The sequence below is a fragment of the Lactuca sativa genome, chromosome 3, assembly GCF_002870075.4.
Source record: "Lactuca sativa cultivar Salinas chromosome 3, Lsat_Salinas_v11, whole genome shotgun sequence".
Classification (NCBI taxonomy): domain Eukaryota; kingdom Viridiplantae; phylum Streptophyta; class Magnoliopsida; order Asterales; family Asteraceae; genus Lactuca; species Lactuca sativa.
The window spans coordinates 153,548,778-153,554,729 of record NC_056625.2 but is presented as its reverse complement, the minus strand read 5'-3'; the positions used below and the strand labels follow the sequence as shown (position 1 = coordinate 153,554,729).

The window sequence follows — 5,952 nt, the reverse complement described above, 5'->3', positions numbered from 1 at the left end:
ACCTCAAGTCCGTTTTCAGCAAGAAGAGGAGCAGCAATTCAGGAGCATCCAGCGCCTCTTTGACAATCGAAGACCCAATTAAAGAAGACACCGATTACGAGACCGAGGAAGAAGAAGAACCTACATACGTGCACGAATCCGATTTTGAAGACGATTTAGCTATCACTATGGCCAATATCAATGAAGTCCCCATGGGGGAATGGAAGAAGAGGATGCGCAATGACACTGGCCCGGGACTTGTGCAGCCCGCAATTCCCGCTACCGCTACTTTCGAGCTAAAGGGTCATATCCTCGCCCAACTCAAGGAGATTCCCTTCTATGGGAAAGACCACGAAGACGCCTACAAGCACTTGGATGAAGTACATGATGTGGCTGACTACTTCAATGTACCAAATGTGCCACACGAGACCCAGCTACTTCGCTTGCTTCCAGTCACATTCAAGGGTGCTGCAAAGGATTGGCTCAAATCACTTCCTCCCGGGTCGGTCACCACATGGGCTAAGATGAAAGAAGAGTTCATAGACCACTTTTGCCCACCTTCCAAAATAGCTAAGTTGAAGAAAGCAATTGCCAATTTCGAGCAACAACCCAGAGAATCTCTTTATGAAGCTTGGTAAAGGTACAAAGTTCTTCGTAGAAATTGCCCACACCATGACCTCAATAGCCAACAAGAGGTCTCCATCTTCTATGATGGAGTCAATGTCACCACACGAAAATTGCTCGACTCGCAAGGCCCACTCACAAAGAAGGCACCCCCGGTAATCAAGGAGTTAATTGAAGAATTCTCTAAGCATTCTAGAGAATACCACAATCCAAGAAATGAAGTAAGTCGGGGGGTAATGAACTCGGAAAATGATGGCATGGCGGCGATGATGGCTAAACTCGATTGTTTGGATAGAAGAATGACAAAAATGGATCAAACAATCCATGCTATTCGAGTTGGATGTGAGAACTATAGAGGGCCTCATCTCACGAAGGATTGTGACTTAAATGAAAATGGAAACAAGAAAGCTCAAGTGTTCTACTCAAGCGGTGATCGATATGATTAGAATTGGCGGAAACCGAAGAAGGAATGGCTCCCGTATGAAGAATACAAGAAGGCTAAGGAGGAGAAATACAAGCAGAAAGAGAGGGGATTTTATCAAAAGGAAGAACTGATAATGGAAAAGAAAGCCGATTTAGAAGAGATGTTCACTAGATTTATAGCCGCGTCCGAGAAAAGACATAATGATCATGATGCTGCAATACAAGAGACCAGAAATATGCTAAGGAATCAGCAGGCATCTATTCTCAACATTGAGAAGAAGCTAGGACAACTTGCACATCAAGTGAACGAGAGAAAACCGGGTCAACATCCAAGTAACACCGAGAATAATCCGAGAATGGAGAATATGAACGTTGTGACTTCCAGCTATGAAGAAACTTTCACACCTGCACAGAAGATCTCCAAGGTGAATACAGAAAAGGCAGAAGAGTCGGCTCCAGCTAAACCCGACCAGACTCGCCGAGTCCCTCTAATGGACTCGATGAGTCCATGCGTTGATGACAAAACTGTTATTCCCTCAAAGCCCTAAAATCCCCCTTTGCCATTCCCATTCAGAGCCATGCCTGGTGAAAAGGTTAGAGCGTATAAAGCCTTCATGGAGCATGTTCGAGACCTTCAAGTCAACATTCCATTTGTGGAAACAATGCTTCAAACACCCAAGGACTTTAACTTGTTAAAGGTTCTCTTTGCTGCTAGAAAAGATTTAGTTGAAGTCGCGGAGATAGTATTGAGTGAGCTACCAGAAAAGAAGGGCGATTCGGGGAGCATCATGATTCCTTGCCAATTTGGAAATGAACTTGCCACTCAAGCGTTGACCGATTCGGGTGCAAGTATCAACTTAATTCCCTTCTCTTTCTTCAAGAAGCTGAGTTTACCGGAGCCAAGGCCTGTTAATATGAAGATCCATTTGGCGGACAAGACGACTATTCAACCAAGAGGTGTTTGTGAAGATCTCCTTATTAAGGTCGACAAATTTATTTTTCCCGTGGACTTTGTGGTACTTGATATGGAAGAAGACCCCGAAATTCCAATTATTTTGGGGAGATCATTTTTGAACACCGCATGCGCATTGATAGATGTATGCGAGTCCACACTAACGTTGAGGGTAGGAGATGAGTCAGCGGTGTTTAAAGCTTTACCAGGGATCAAGCAAGAAGAAGGAAGAAAAGAAGAAATCTCATTCATTGATTTGGATGATGAAATACTTCAAAAAGAACTTGCACTTTTGCAAGAAGAAGATCCAAGCAAGTTTTTGATATCCTCTGGAGGTAATGAAGATGTTGACAAAGACTTGGAGGAGATAGAGAAGATGATGAAAGGAACCGATTCGGAAAACACAGTGGAAAGTGAGGAATACGATCCGACTCGCCGAGCCACTTCCCCTGACTCGACGAGTCCAATCGAAAATCGCAGCATCTTGTACAATTTAGATCTGCTTGTTACCAGCTCTCTGCATGTTCTGGACAAGAAGATTTTCCCTAATTCTTTAGAAGATCAGGAAGCAAGAGGAGGAATGGATGGTGATTTTCAACACGTTTATGTAGCATGCCTTGATACAATAATGCAAAATGATGAGGATAATCCACTTGAAGAGGAGGAAAGCAATGAAGAAGAGGAAAACTTAAGGGTTAGGAGAGATGATGATGATCGCCCACTCATTACCAAGCCTCGAGCCCGAGTTGTCACTAATCATGAAGTAATTCGATTTAAGGAAAAGGAAGTGCAAAAGAGGGTGGGAGAGAATGGGGTAAAGAAGAAGAAGGTGAGTAGAAGGGAAGGCCATGTAGCTGAAGATGATGCTATGAATAAAAAGAAAGAAGACTTGAGACGGGCTTATAAGAAGAAGATACACGCTTACAAGACGAAGTACAAACCACAAAAGATTAGGTGTGCATTCCCGACGCAGGAAAATGAAGAAACGTAGATGGGAAGGAGTCTAGCTAACGACTCCTTAAAAAGAAGCGCTTGGCGGGAGGCAACCCGTTTTTTTTAGAGTTTGCTTTCTTTCATTCTTTTTCGTTTTAAGTTTGATTTTCGTTTTTAGGATTTTATTCATCTTCCAAATCATCAGACATGACTGCTTGAGAGTGCGTCCGGATTAAGTGTGGGGTGGAATGAGTTTTTAATGACAAAATGATATGATTTTCTGAATTGTTTGCAAGTGACTCACCGAGTCTGACCCTGACTCGACGAGTCTGTTCAGATTCCAGATAAGTATAAATTCGCGACCAGACTCGTCGAGTCTGGCCCTGACTCGACGAGTCGGTTTTATTTACAGAAAAAATAATAAATGAATTTTTTTTTACAACCGGTAAAACTAGTTTTTTTTAACCCTAATGAAATCAGTTCCCCCATCACTCGCCATGCGCCCCCATTTGTGTTCTCTCTCAAGAATTCATCAAAGTTTTCACCTTTTCTTCAAGATTTTCGAATTTTATCACCAAAGGTACTTAATTTCTTCCTTAATTCTATTAAAGCCATGATTTTTAGATGATCTAGGATGTCAATTTCATAGAATACCCGATTTTGAAGTTTAGTGAATTTTTAGGGTTTTGATTTTACATCAATTATGTTGTTTTGGATGATTATTATTGCCCTAATACATCTTAGGAACGTCCCTGGACAAAACCCTTGAAGAAATTTTGAGTTTTCATGGTCAAATTTCAAACGACTCGTCGACTGACTCGTGCAGTTCATACGACTCGCCGAGTCGTTCATGGACTCGGCGAGTCCAGTCGGGGACCCAGCTGTAATCTGTTTTGATGTTTTCTATGTTTTCTGGGATGTGTTTTCTTTGTTTTACAGGGACAATGTTTCGCAGAGGTCAAAGCTCAAGTGGACACCAAGGAGATTTTTCGTGGTTAAATTTTCCTCAAATTGAATCGGCTTCAAAAATGACAAGATGGAAGAAGAAGTTGGCTGAGGTCAAAAAGAAGGAGATTTATGTACCCAACAGGGTTGATTGGGATTGGTTGCAAATTGTTCGGTATGAGGAGGATTTATCACCTTATCTTTTGAAGGAATTTACATACGAGGGGGAGACAATGATTTGTGATGGATGGAGCCGGGTCTTTAGAATTCAAGAACCGGTGTACCGGGAACTTTGCTGGGAATTTTTCTCCACGGTATCTTTTCGTGGAGGAGACGATTGCTATCACCCGGCGAGTTTCAGTTTTTGCCTTGGGGGCGAGTTCCATCAATGCTCTGTTATTCATCTTGCCTGTCGGTTGGGGATTTACGACCGACCATTGGTCTCGACTGTTATTTTTCGCGCCTTTTTGGAACACTCTCATAAGGTGTTCCCCGATGTGTTATGAGTACGGGTTGGTGGAACACAATCACCAACAAGTTATACATTCCGAAGTCGGCGCAAGAAGGAAGTATTAGGTCACCCACGCACCGTCTCATTCACCGCCTTATTTCCACCACCATCAATCAACGGAAGGATGATGACAAGGTGTCCAACCTTGATGTCTTTTATCTTTGGAGCATTATCACACCCAACACCTTTTGCAACATTCTGTGGTGTCTGGCTTCTTATTTGTCGGAGGGTGCAGTCAAGGATCTCAAAACCTCCAAAATTAATGGTGGCATGTTCGTCACCCGGCTAGCCAACTCATTTGGGTTGATGACCCGTGGTGCATGGAATTTGATGACGATGATTCCTACCCCTCCATTTAATTCCATTCTTTTTCGAAGGGCGAGAATTATTGAGGATTATGGCGGTGGTCATTATGTTATCCTGCATGATGATCCGGTGGTTGGTCCTGAGGCGCCGGGAAGGAGGGTTAGGTCAAGGCGAGAGCGAGACATGGAGGAGGAACCGCCGGTAATTCTGGTGGATAATGATGAAGTACCGATGGATTGGTATAATGTTGAGATGCGGAGAATGCAAGATCAAATGGCAAGGAGTCTCAATTTTAGCAACGAGTCCAACATTCGACTTTTTGACCACTTCCATATTCCGCATATTGATGGGGGTAACTTCCCATACATTCCGTCTTGGGATGAGGTGTTTAATGCAAGGAGGAGTGGAGCTAGTGGAAGTGGAGCTGCACATGGAGACGATGATGAGGAGGAGGATTAGTTTTTTTTATGCTTTGTTGAACAATTTATTTTATTTTGTTTTGTTTGGTGTATTTGAATTTTTAGTTAAGACTTTTATTTTTATGCTTGATGTTTAATTTGCCTTGATGACTTTCAGATTTTGGATTAGGAATACTTGCATAAAGGGTCTAGAGTTTGAGAGAGAAAGAAAAATATAAAGAGTGGAAAAGAGTCAAGAAAGGGTGGAGTTTAGAGTTAAGGTGTCGAGTCTGGTCCTAAGGGACATGAGTGAATGAATCTAGAAGTTATGAGGAGTTTTGAAGATTTAGCAAAAGCTGGAACAAATGAAGAATGTAAATTTTTTTTTCACCCTGCGGTCTACTCGCCGAGTGCACTTAACTGACTCGCCGAGTCGCCTTGTATTTTCACACTTTCGAAGCTGTCCGCGACTATACTCGACGAGTCGCTTATATGACTCGACAAGTCACTCAATTTTATACCAACAAGACTGTTGATTCGATGGTGTTGAATATACCACTTGACCATTTATTCTTCCCTATCGATTCTTGAAGACCTTACACTATTTTTCCTGCATTTTTGGAGCTGCCCACATGTGATTTGATGCCCAAGATGTGGATGAGTTTTTTTTTCCATGTCTAAAGTCATTTGAAGATGGAGTTGAAGAATGAAGATGTTGACCTAGCAACTGCTACCCCAGGGGAGTTTGTTCTAATTCTCTCTATATTTCATGTTTTTTATTTTTCATGCATAATATGCAATGGGGACATTGCATAAATTAAGTGTGGGGTAGGGGTTGATGTCATTTTAGTAAATATAGAATCTTAATATCCTAATTTAGG

The 5,952-nt window shown here is 42.2% G+C and overlaps 1 non-coding gene across 1 annotated transcript; it reads right to left on the bottom strand.

Moving 5' to 3' along the window:
* Positions 1-551: 551 nt before the first annotated feature.
* On the bottom strand, positions 552-658 carry LOC111896337 (small nucleolar RNA R71). Its single transcript, XR_002851870.1, has one exon. It is a non-coding gene; the product is annotated as a small nucleolar RNA R71 (small nucleolar RNA).
* Positions 659-5,952: the final 5,294 nt, after the last annotated feature.